The sequence below is a fragment of the Dipodomys spectabilis genome, unplaced genomic scaffold, assembly GCF_019054845.1.
Source record: "Dipodomys spectabilis isolate Male_0828 unplaced genomic scaffold, ASM1905484v1 ptg000206l, whole genome shotgun sequence".
In the NCBI taxonomy this organism is placed as follows: domain Eukaryota; kingdom Metazoa; phylum Chordata; class Mammalia; order Rodentia; family Heteromyidae; genus Dipodomys; species Dipodomys spectabilis.
In genome coordinates this window covers 695,011-708,110 of record NW_024870883.1, presented here as the reverse complement: position 1 = coordinate 708,110, position 13,100 = coordinate 695,011, and the positions used below count along the sequence as shown (strand labels likewise).

Sequence of the window (13,100 nt, the reverse complement as noted above, 5' to 3'; positions counted from 1 at the left end):
CTCTCTACCAAATCCCTACTCACCAGTAAGAATAATTTAGAATAGTAAAAATGAAAAAAGAGAAAATAAATAATAGTGAAAAAAACAGGTGCAGGAAATTCACCGTATTTTTGTGACCAGTTCATCCAATGTGAACTATTGGAAAACATGGACACCTCATTCTCACTGGCACTCAAAAACTCTGGTTAGGCAATTCTGATGAAATTGAGGAATAAGATGAAAAGTGAGAAATGGTATCAACTGCAAGAAAAAAAATGGCGAAGGATTCAAGCAAATTTCTTCTTTGTTCTGCTGAAAATAATGGCCTTACTAGAGTGCAGAGACTACTTTCCCAAAAGGCCACTCATGTGAATACTAGGGATAACGATGAGTCTACCCCTCTTCATCGAGAAGCCTACAGTGGACACTTAGACACTGTCTATGAGTTGGTGGCTCAAAGCAGATATTTATGTAATAACTGTGAATGGCTGGTCACCCCTGCACAGTACTTATACATGGAATAATACCAGAGTGGTTTCTTTATTTCATCATGATGCAGACACCAATGGCCAAACTAAAGGCCTCTTGACCCCCTTGTATCTTGCTGCTGGGAATAGATATAGCAAAGATAAGCTGCATCTCCTTCTGTTGAACCATTATATCAAACCAGATCTGAAGCACAACTTGGAAGAAACTGCATTTGATCTTGCCCAAAGGATAATTATGTATCACTACCTCTTTGAAGTTGTGGAATGCTGTACAAATTGTTTTCCTAAGTCCTAATGGTTTGGGTAACTTTCTTAAATTTCAAAATTGCCAGTCCGTCCCATGTGTCCATACAAAATATTTTCACAATACAAAGAAACAGCAATATCTTACTTTAAAAATTCATGGATTCCATGGTATTCTTCCAAGTGAATTGCCTGACTTTGATGTCAAAATATATTCGAGTTGTTTGTATACATCAATAATGATTTCTATAGTGTTTGTGATTTTTTTAATCAGAAATAATTTTAACTTATCTGTTGAAATGAGTAGTACAGAAACTAAAGATATTTCTGGTGCTTGTCTGAAAAAAGTATATTTTAAAATATTTAGTATTCTGTTTGTATAATGTCTATAATCTATTTCTTTCCCTCCTAGATATAATACTTTGAATTCGACATTGTTTTATAATATATAGGTTCATTAATAAATGTGTCCTTTCAGATTGCTTTCCATATAGAAACAGTTTAAGATTCCTTTAATTCCTAGGTCCTTATAGAATTTTATTTCTTTAGGTTAAAATGACAATGCTATCTTATTTCAAAAGTTTTATAAAGGTTATGCTATGTAAAGGCTTTTCTAAAAAAGTGAAGATTGAATACACTGATGACAAAATAACTGTTATTTCTACGAATTACATGTATTATTACACTTGTATATTTGTAATCAACTTTTTAATAACTGTTTTTCACTTCTTGCATCTGAAGAACGAAAAATATAGAATACTTCACAAATTTTCATATCATCCTTGTGCAAAAGCAATGTTAATCTCTGTATTGTAATTCGGGTAGACATGCTGCTGAAGCATGTAGTATCCTGTAAATTTAAGTAGTTAATGATGCAATCTTAAGACAGGCATATATCCTTGGTTGCCTATTTGTAACAAGGAAACCTTATTGTTCCTTAAATTGCTATTCATCTTATTTCTGTAAAATTCTGTGTATGGTGGAAAAAATTGTATTGTTTGTTCGATTGCTCATATTTGCAATTTTTGTCAATAAGTATTTTAAGTCTTTCTCATTTGAAATTTGATCGTACTTTGAAGCCTTTATACCTACGTCCAAAAGTGATGGATTTTCAAATACTTATTTATGAACTGATTTAGCTTTGTGGAGCTAATGGATTCAAAGTAAGCCTTGTTTAAGAGCTACTTCTAAAATCCTGCAGCTTAAAATTTCCCAAATGAGGTCTTACTGGCACAAATGTCTCCCTGACACTTTACCCTACCCTGACACACAGATTGTCTTATTGGAGCAAAACTAATCTTAGTTACATAGGATCATAGAGAGATGAACAGTTCAGACAGAACTGTTCAGACTAAGCCGGGCTCACGCCTGTAATCCTAGCTACTCAGGAGGCTGAGATCTGAGGATCACAGTTCAAAGCCAGCCTGGGCAGGAAAGACTGTGAGACTCTTATCTCCAATAAACCACCAGAAAACAGGAAGTGGCGCTGTAGCTCAAGTGGTAGAGAACTAGCATTGAGCTGAAGAGCTGAGGGACAGCGCCCAGGCCCAGAGTTCAAGCCCCGTGACTGACCAAAAAAAAAAAAAAAAAAAGAAGTGTTCAGACTAGAAGGTATTTTTTCTTTTTCTGAATATAATTGTTTATTACACCCTACCATTTTAAAAGTAGCTAAAGCCAAGAAGGTGAAAAAATTATTCATATGCATGATTACCTCATGTCCTGGCTTGTCTACCATCCAACCAGGCAGGAACTTACACCAATGATTTTCTATCACAAAATATATTCCATAGCTCCAGGAAAAGTCCATATGTTTCTCCTCATTATTAGGCATTAAATTGTTTTAATCACAGTGTTTCCTATTCCCTCTAGGCTGTACATCTCCGAATGGTAAAGCTTTAGTTCTAATTCTACCAAACACTGAGGTATAGGTAATGGAATAATATTTTAAAACAGTTGCCTTTGTTACCCTAACCACAACAGAACAATGCAAAACATTTTCTTATATTATATATAATTATGTATTTTATATTTATATGTGCTGATTTTATATTTCACACAGTGAATCTTACTGGAATTAATTGATAATTTGACAAATTAATTGATATTTACTCCAATAAATAGATTGGAATATAAATAATCAGGATTAGAATATATATTAGAATATAAAAAGTATCAATGCAATGTTTTCGGTATAAACTTGTGATACCTTCTAAGTGTTCTTTGTCTTCTGAATTCACATGGTAAAAAAAAAAACAATATTGTTTTCCTCTGATCTATAAGGGATTTTACACTTCTGCTCTGTTTATTGTTTAAACTCTCTGGTCCCAAACTGTTTTTCTCCATATTTCTGAAGCATTCCTACTGATTATACTCAAATTTTGCTGATATGATGTCTAAAAGGTATTATTCTTCTACAGGATCCACGGGACCTAGGATCCCAAGTCCCAGTTATCCGTGTCATCAGATAACTAGAGCAAGAGTTCTCACCTAGGCCCATGCAACATGCCAACAGAAAGTAATTGAAGACCCATCTCAATTTCTCATTTCCTATATTTCAGGGCTCTAATTCCTTGAAATGCAGGAATTAGCAGTAAGCAACTGGAAAATGCAAGGCAACTTAAAATGCAAGATGAGATCACAAAATGTGAAAGTACAGTAATTCAAACTTTCAATTTTCAGAAGACCATCCCATATGAGTGAACAAGACAACAAATGTCACAAAATTATTTGTAATACCCCTCTCCTAAGGATTAATGAATGATTTAAGTCCAGCATCAGCAGGCCAAAAAATAGTTCCTGGAATGATAGATCCATAATTGGTCTACCAATGCTAGGAATACTTGTCATAGAGTTCAAATATAATTCAGAAAAAACAATAATTGAGAAGATCCTTAGTGCTTCAAAACACTGGTACTTCAGTAAAACTTGGTTCTGTAGTGTAAAAACGTTGTCATTCTAAAACAAATGATAACCTACATTTAATCTCCTGAAACTATATTCCTTTTCAAATAAACTTTTTAAAATCACATTTGCCAAAATAACACTTTACAAGTAGATGATATTTAGTGACGTTACTAGTTTTTCAAGTGTAGGGAGCACGTTACAATAGAGTTGATTTATTTACCCAGCACTAATGCCAATCAGATTCAACCATTCATTAAAGTGTAGAAATAGGACCCCTCACCATTTGTGTTTTTCAGTAGGTGCCTTCGAAAATTTATTAATAGATCAGCCTCCCATATTTCAAACCAAAACATTAGCTAATAAAGTAAATTTCGTCACATAATAAGTACATTTTAAAAAGTCGTAAATAGTTGCCTTATCATATGGTGTTTTATGTTTTCCCTATCTAACATAGTAAGAAATATGACTTTAAGTCTTGAATATGAGTACGTATCAGAGATTTGACAAACATAAAATCTGTCTTCTATTTCTATCATATTCCTCTACAGTAGTAAATTTTAGTTTTTTTCTTTTTCCAAAACTCATAGGTGGTAGAAAATATTATCCCGTGTAAAATAAAATAATCACAAACCACTGTACAAAGCCATTTATAAAACTGTTAGTAAGGAATACATTCTAAGCCATTTTTCAACTTTCTTTTTGACTAATGAGTAATCTTCCAAATGGAGGGGAATAAAATCATGTCTAGGTGCTTCATGTCTCCAGTCTTGCAAATTGTTACTTCAGATGAATGAATTATGGGAATTTAAGCTGACATCAGTTTAAGTATATGCAGAATTGAAACTCCATGGAATGTATATAAACCTTTCAAAGTACTAACAGACAGTTGAACAGAATGACTATCAGGAAGTTGAAACCAGAGAGGAATAATAGTAAAGACATAGAATGAATGAAAAATGGAGCAATGGTCAAGTACAGCTAGAATACTCAATGTACACATGTGAGAAAGGAAGTGGTAAATTGGAAATAAATCTTGTAGAAGGGGTTGGTTGAAAATGATAGAAGGAGTGACTCTGATCCAGGAACATTGAACAATTAGATGGACATATTTAATTGTAACACACTAGCACAACATTTTGAAATTCAGTGAAAAAACACAACAAAAAACAAAAACACACAAAAAGCACAACCAAACAGCAATCTATAGAATATGATTATGACCTCTCAAAATTTTAAATAGTTAATGAAGGACAATCTTGGGAAAACATACAAATTTTTTTAAAGTGGGCAGTTTGGGGTAGAGGAGAATTTTTAACAGATTTAAATAGGTTGTCTAAGGTTATAAATCACCTACATCTGCTGCAAATATTCTCTTCTGCGAGTTCTCTTGGTCTGAACTGGATGCTCCAGTCCTGGGCCACATTTGATAGCTTTTGAAGATAAAATGGAAGTAACAAGATCAAGATCCCATCACACCACTGGAGAGGAAACAGTCCTCTATGTTTTCTCTCATTTCTATTGACTACTTTTATTCATAAATTTACGTCGAGTAATTTGAATTACATATTTCCTTCTTTGTTCTGGCAAAGTAATTGTTCAAAATAATTCACTAAATATTATTTTCCATTTTTTTTCTATCATGCTGTTTACTTGTCCAAGCGAGTCCATTAAACTTCCCCCTTGCTTTTGGTTGCCACGGAAACCCAGCATCAATGATAATGAGGACAATCTCTAATGTAAAACTCTGTCTCCAAAATACCAGTCCAAGAAGCAGTGATCACAAATATTTAGCTATACTTTTTTCTTTTGTCTTTTACCTTGAAAGTCTTCTTGTGTCTAAAGTGCCCTCAAAAATAAGTACTCCACCAATTTTTGGTTCAATCACTTCTAACCTCAAAGGTATATTTTGCTAACAAAATGCTTAGAGGAAACCGAAGAATACTGCACTTATATATTCTCTCTTAAGACTCTCCATAGATACCATATCAGCAGTAGTGAAGTTATTCTTTGCAAAATTATTTCAATAGATTATTTTTCTTTGTTTTGCATTTGCTCAACAAGATGTATGGAGAAGAATAGAGTTAAATCACCCATACCTTGAAGGACAGTGTCTGTTACAAAAGAACAATGCTCCTATGTTCTAATTCTCTGTCCTCCTCTTAGCTCTTGCCGGATTTCCTACTTATCACAGATTCTTGGCTTCAAGTCTAGTGAAGGTGAAGGACTATAAGGCCTCCCCTATTGCTACATTGTAGAGCTAGATCTCCTGCAGGAGGTAAGCATGAACAACGCACACGAGGAACACATATTGGGAGAACAGGCTTAAGCATGTCTGGTTTATTTATGCAAATGGGTTGGGATTTTATAGCCCCAGCTTTCCCAACCTCCTGAGTCCTTCCCAGCCAATACTTAGCGGGCAGTTGATGATGGGCACTGCTTGGTGACAGGCACTGTTTGGTCCCCGGGGGGCATGTAGGGAGCATGTACAGCTCATGGTTGGCAGGCTAGGAAGACATGCCTGTGGGTCATGTCTCTATGAGCAGGAAGTGTGCATCAACTGCTACTCTAGCTGACTCAACCAGATCTGACCGGCTCTACGCACAAAATTCCCCTTTTCTTTTAAAAGGACCGTCATTATGGTGACCCATCGTTGGAAGCGTTTTTGCCGGGAGTACAAGCATTTAATAATTCCTAGGAGAGTAAGCCCTACAAGTGCAAGGCCTCCACAGATGACCAGAGAGGATGGCGAAAACCATTGTTGTAACTTTTTAAGCACATTTTCTAAAAAGTAGGCAGCGGGAATAAGCTGTCTGGTGGTGTGGTTTAGGGGGTTAACATCATGCAGCAGGTTTTGGGTGAAGTTTAAGTACTCAAGGGACCTAGGGACTTTGATGTAGTTACTAAGTTCAGAGACATTGGGTGCAGGAGTGGAAAGCTGACAGACAGAATAGTGATAGCATTATATAGTCCTCCTTGTTTTAATCGAAGAAACGTAATCTGTTCTTGGAGCAATTCTATTTGTTGTTGGAGCACAAGGAGGCCTCCCTTAAGATGATTGGCAACTTGTAAATGTTGTAAGTCTATGGATGACTGTTGAGGGATGAGCTGGTTTATCTGTTGCACGGTGGACACGCCTTGGGACAGCAATATAGCAGCGGCTGAAGCCACTGTAGCGATGATTGTGGACCCGATTGCAATGATCAATCCTACTGTTCTTTTAGTGCGTGGACGAATCAATTGAATCTGGGAAAACTGAGAGTCATTAGTAGCCGGAACAATAAATGGGGGAACACGTACCAAACCGGCAAAAGGATATGAGTCATTGGGTTGCCAGTGATTGCTGAAAGTGCAAGTAGGGGAGGAGTTGTCTCCTAGACAAAAAAAGAATGGGGCTCTAACCACAACCATTCCTGACTCCTGGTGGTATCCAGATTGGTTACAGTGATGAGTATTGGCCAATAGGAAAGGGGACAAATCGAGGAAGGAATGTGATGAGCAAACGATTGGCATGGGGGCTCCTAGGTCTCTCAATCGTCCTCCTGAAGAGTCATAAAACTACTTTAGATTTTGGGGTTTGGGATCTTTTTCAGATTGGTTGTATATACCCGGGTAGAGGGACAACGCGAGGTCCCCAAATACTTGCCATGCCAGGAATTGGCACAAAGGCTAATCACTAATTCCTCAAGAGGAGTGCAAAGAGTGCCAAAGGTATCAGACTGACTGCGTGGGCACAACTGCATATGAAAAGGTATGTCAGTAGCCTGATTGCAATTTTTTCTAGTGGGACAAATGGGGTAGGGTCCTGTGTAGTTCCACCATCCCATCCCATGCATTACTATTGTGAGGGGGATGATACAGCCATCAAATTGCTTTATTGTCTCGTTTGTAAAACAAAAAGAGATGGCTCCCTTCCATCTAAAAGTAAGGTTTGTTTTTTGATGCCATAAGGCGTCTGCTGAGAAAGGAAGGCCAACAGTGCCATTGGAAGAAAGCATTTGAGGGAAGATGGCGGTAACCTCCCCTACCATCATTAAGATTTGGGGGCTGGGCACTAAAGTTATCTTACCCTGCCCTGCAACCGATTGAGAATTGGCTGTAATTATGGCACACATTAGGAGGAATAGAATACTATACCCCAGATCAGGGTCGGGGGCCATAGCCTGGGCTTGTTCAACCAAACCCTTTAGGTCTCCCCAAGTGATGGCATGGGCTGTAGCTCCATGTTTGTGTCTCCTCCTCCTCACACTGTTCAAGCATAACTGATGCATCTTGTTTGTAGGTGGTGACGGTTGGTCGCACAACTGCAGTTGGGATCCAAACAGGTTTATCACTCGTGTCTGGAAAGATACAAGGAAATCCTCTCTCTTGTGCCATTAAGGGAGCAGTGCCTCCCATTTTATTGTGATGTGGCCCCTCCATCTAACCAAAGGGACCAGAGTAGGTGTTTTCATGAGTCCCCAATGCAGGAATGCGGGGGTACCACATGTGGTGGGTGTGAATGTTAAAGGCAATAATTTAATTGTGTTTGGGGATCTTTAAGCCCTAGACCCTCCAGTTCCCCCTTTTCTTTTAAAAGAACGGTCTTGATTTCTTTATGACTATGTTCAACAATGGCTTGGCCTTGTGGGTTATATGGAATACCTGTCTGGTGTGTAATGTTCAAAAGGTACAAAATTCACGAAAATGGATGTGTAAGCAGGGCCATTGTCTGTTTTAAGGGTCCAAGGAACACCCATAATTGTAATGGCATGTAGAAGTTACTTAATAGCGTGCCGTGTTGTTTCACTGTTAAGGCTAAAGCTGTTATAAAGACTGAGAATGTATCTATACATACATGGACATATTTTTGTTTACTGAATTGGGGGATATGGGTTATGTTCATTTGCCGTGTTATTGGGTCTAAGGCCTCTGGGATTTGTTCCCATGGGTTGAAGTGGTCCTCAGGGTAAAAGAGGTGCACAAGAGGAGCAGGACCGAATCATGTGCTTGCATTGTTGGTGTGTTAAATCAGGAAATAACTGTTTGATATTAGCTGCTGGTAAATGAAAATGACCATGTAACGTTCGGGCCTGGTCCATGCACATATTGGTGAGTAGTACAGTTGGTATGACAGCGCAATCAATGGCTTCATTACCAGGAGCTAGGGGTCCGGGGAGGTTAGTATGAGATCTAATGTGTTGAATGTACGAGGGTTGGACACGATTGTCTAATACATTTTGTAGTTTACACATTATTTTTCCTACATCATGACCATCATCTTTTAATAAAGCTCCAGGAAGAATGGCAACAGTTTGTACAGTATAAAAACTATCAGAAAAAATATTAAGAGGTTCTTTGGGAAAGAGGTAAGGGCGAGCAAAATGGCCAGTAATTCCGCAGCTTGAACAGACAGGGAATGTTGTTGAAGCTTGTATTTTTTAGTATTGGCATTGTAAAACGCATAATATTTTTGTTAACATCGGTAAAAAGTACAATGGCTTGATGGATAGGTTGCCCATTGAGACGAGTACAACATTTCCATGAAAGTGGGAGTTCTTGGGTAACTTTTAAAACGTGGTTTTTGGGCATATGATTATCAATGTTAAAATAGTAGTGGATGACTTGTAAGACTAATGCCTCTTCGGTTGTTAGGAAATCAAAGATTGTTTTGTAATGTGCCATATCAGATGGTCGGGGAATCTGCCATAAGTTTGATGGCATCATTCCGTGCCTTTGATGGCCAGGTTGCATAGCATGGTAATGGATGTGCTAATTTTTGGTAATTGGGAAGTGGCAAGGTGTACCCATTGTAACACAGCATGGGTTTGCGTCTGTTCCACCATTAGGCCATTATTATTTAATATAATTAGGATGATTCCTTGGGTGGTATCTAAAAACACCAAGGGTGTTGACCATAATCAATCAGCAACCTGTTGTGAAACTTGTTGAACATCAGGTGAAAGTACACGAAGCGAAGTTGGTTTAGAGGGTCCCTGAAGCAATTGAAATAACGGTTGGAGTTGTTGGGTGGGGAGATGCATAAAATTGCATACCCAGTTGATATGTCCACATAATTCTTGTAATTCAGTTAAAGTATATTGAGATTTAAGGACAATATGAGGCTCATTTGGGGTAATTGTTTGATTTACATGGTATCCAAGATAGGCATAAGGGGCTTTGATTTGAATGTTTTTGTGGGCAATATGAAGGCCCAGCACTGTAAGGCTCTCCTTGAGTTGTGTTAAACAGGTTTGCATGGTTGTAACATCTTATGTGCTATTAAAATGTCATCCATGTAACGGACACAAAAGCATTTGGAAAGCAAAGACTGAATAGCATGGGCAACATACATCTGACATATAGTAGGGCTATTTTTCATGCCTTTAGGGAGAACTTTCCATAGATATCCACGAGTGCGTAGTTGACAATTAGGTTCCCATACTGAGAAGGCAAAATATTCTTTAGCTTTGGGATGTAGGGGGGTGGAAAAAAGCAGTCCTTGATGTCAATAATGGCAATGTGCCAATATTTGGGTATTGCAGAAGGATGTGGAAGTCCAGGATGAAGCGTTCCTATCTTTTGTATATGACAATGGAACGTAGATCAAGGAGAAATCTCCACTTTCCTTGAGCCCTTTTTTGGATAATAAAAATGGGGAATTGTGGGGACTGATACTAGGTCCTATGTGTCCCTTCTTTAGTTGCTCCTCCACTAGAGCCTGGATATTAGGGAGCTTTTCAGAGGAAATAGGCCACTATTCAACCCAAATGGGTTTGGTCATGTCCCATTGGAGTGGAACTGGTCTTGTCACGCAACAGTGGCCATTAGAATTGGGGGTACTGTAGGTGATTAATGGCTCGATCGGTTATGATGTCTTCATAAAAAGCCTTATCATCTGTTGTTATCAGAGTACCCATATTAGTGAGGAAATCTCTTCCCCAAAGATTGCATGAAAGGCAAGGGGCAACAAGAGGTTTAAAAGCCCCGGTGGCCCCACCACAGTCTTCCCATCTTATAGGCCATTGGACATGGAGGGAATCTGTTTTTCCACCGACACCTTGTATGCAAGGGCCAGGAATTAGGTTCCATTCCAACCCTTCTACTTCATCTTTTCTAAGGACTTTGCAGTCAGCTCCCGTATCAATGATGCCCTTAAATTCTGTTCCATTGATTTTAAGTTTCATCTAGCTTTTCCATTTTGGATAGGAATAGTCCATAACACTTGAGGTGGTGGCTGTTGCCTTTGTCCTATTGTGGTCGGGGCTGAGGACTGCCCCTTATTTAGTTGAAAGGCTGAGTCATAGAGCAGCATTCAGAGGCCGAATGAAAACCGTTTTTGCATGTAAGACCTACAGAAGGAGGTTGTTTTCTTTTGGGTGAGCCCCAGAGTGATGGGCAATCCTTTATGAAATGACCAGTTCCGCCACATCCCCAACAAGGTCGATTTCCCAATTTGCCATTAGGGGGCGCATGAGCACTGGCAGTCATAGAGGCTAAAGGCAGTGCAAGGGTACTCAGCATGAGTTGATGTCCCCAAATCTTTGGTGGCTAGGATGCAATCAGTGATCTCCCCATTTCGGTCACAGGCAATGGCTTTTCTGCATTCCTTTGTGGCCCCTTCCCATATTAGGCTCTTGATTAGCGCATCTCGGACTCCAGTGTGGGATACTTTCCGGGCCACTGCTTCTTGAACACAGGCCACGAAGTCAGTGAAAGGATCATTGGGACGTTGTATGAAGGGTTTAAGTTGTTTGTCCCCTTCTTTAGAAGGGACTGAGGAGACCATGCTCAATACACAGAGGCGTACTTGGTCAAAGTACTGCGGATATGCCACTGCTTGTGTGGCAGTAGATGCATAAGCGCCCTCCCCTTTTAAACAATCAGGGCCCCCCATGGCGGCATCCTGACCTCTGGCAGTGATACTTCATGCGCTTCGTTGTTCACATTCATCATAAAAAGCAGCCTTCCATCAAAGGAATACCCTGAAGATAATGCTGTGTTCATTAAGCTATTCGAATCATGGGGTAGTTAATGTCAATGCTAAGGGTTTCGAGCATCTGTTGAACATTCGGGGAGTTTAACCCATCTTGCCTGACAGCGGCCCAGTATTTGTCAAGTACTTTTGGGTCATGGGGGTACCATTGATTAGGTCATGCAGAGGTTCAGTGGACGTTTACCGGGAACATGAACTGGGGTTCAATTATAGGCTTGGCTGTCGTTGCCACGATACTTGTGGGGCCCATTAACAACTGTTGTATTACAGGGGGAACAATGGGTTTTTGTTCTTGGGCAAAGTTGTATATCTCTGCCCAAGGATACAAAGTTTTCTGAGGGGAGTTCCCAGGCTGGCCTAAACAGCCAAAAGAAGTGATTGGGCAGGCTTCCTGGGACTGATAGTGTGGGGGAGGCGGTTTTAAAAGCATAGCTGGCCAGCCCCCTGGGTCACCTGATAGTGGAAGTTGTTGGTTATCTGTGTTCTTGCTGGAATTGTTTGCTGTGTCACAAGAAGATGTGAGTGCTTGAGCAGCTTCGCAATTTTCCTTTTGTTCTGTTTCTTCTTGCAGCGAGGTGTTAAATGCCTGCAGAGATTCCCCTTCTTCTTTCCCTGACAGGCAGGCTTGAATAGCTACTATGATGTGGTAAAAGGTTAGGGGCAGCTCAGCGCCTTCACGGACTTCCTTTTTATGAGCTGCGTGAAGGACGTGGGTCCACCTGTCTGGATCCCAAATTTCCCCGGAGTCAGTCCAGGGACACAATTCACTCACTATTTCCCATATTAAACTAGCTTCATTTTTGTTACTTTTATCTGCCTACTCCTGAGCAGGGCAACAAGTGCTCGTGATTGAGGCTCTCGTTCTGTGGGGGGAAGTTTGCCCATGGAGGCACTAACCTTACACTAGACCCTAGACCATCCATCTGCTGAAAGCAATCGAGCCCCTCGGTGGGAACCACTTGTAGGGCTAGATCTCTGGCAGGAGGTAAGCATGGACGAAGCCCACAAGGAACACACATTGGGAGAACAGGGTTAAGCAGGTCTCGTTTATTTCTGCACAAGGGGGTGATTTTAAAGCCCTAGACTTCCCAACCTCTTGAGCCCTTCCCAGCCAATTATTTAGCGGGGAGTTGATGTAAGGCAATTGTGATGGGTACTGCTTGGTGACAGGCACTGATTGGTCCCCCGGGGGCATGTAGGGAGCATGGACAGCTCATGGCTGGCAAGCTAGGCAGACATGCCTGTGGGTCAGTTCTCTATGAGCAAGAAGTGTGCTTCAACTGCTACTCTACCTGACTCAACCAGATCTGACCGGCTCTACCCACACTACATCTTCATGGTTTTCCTTTCAAAACTCTTTTATTTGGATGTGGAATTTATTTTCATGTCTTCATTCAATCTGTTCTGCATTGTATTGAGCTAAATAGGTTCTGTAAAATCACTATAGGTAGCAAAAATATTAAGACAATGTATATCAAAAAGCTTGGCCTCCCTCCACTGCTGAAGCCAATTTG

At 39.8% G+C, this 13,100-nt stretch overlaps 1 pseudogene; it reads right to left on the bottom strand.

The window, feature by feature from the left end:
• Window positions 1–1,455: 1,455 nt before the first annotated feature.
• LOC122122190 lies at window positions 1,456–1,552 on the bottom strand (annotated as a pseudogene).
• Window positions 1,553–13,100: the final 11,548 nt, after the last annotated feature.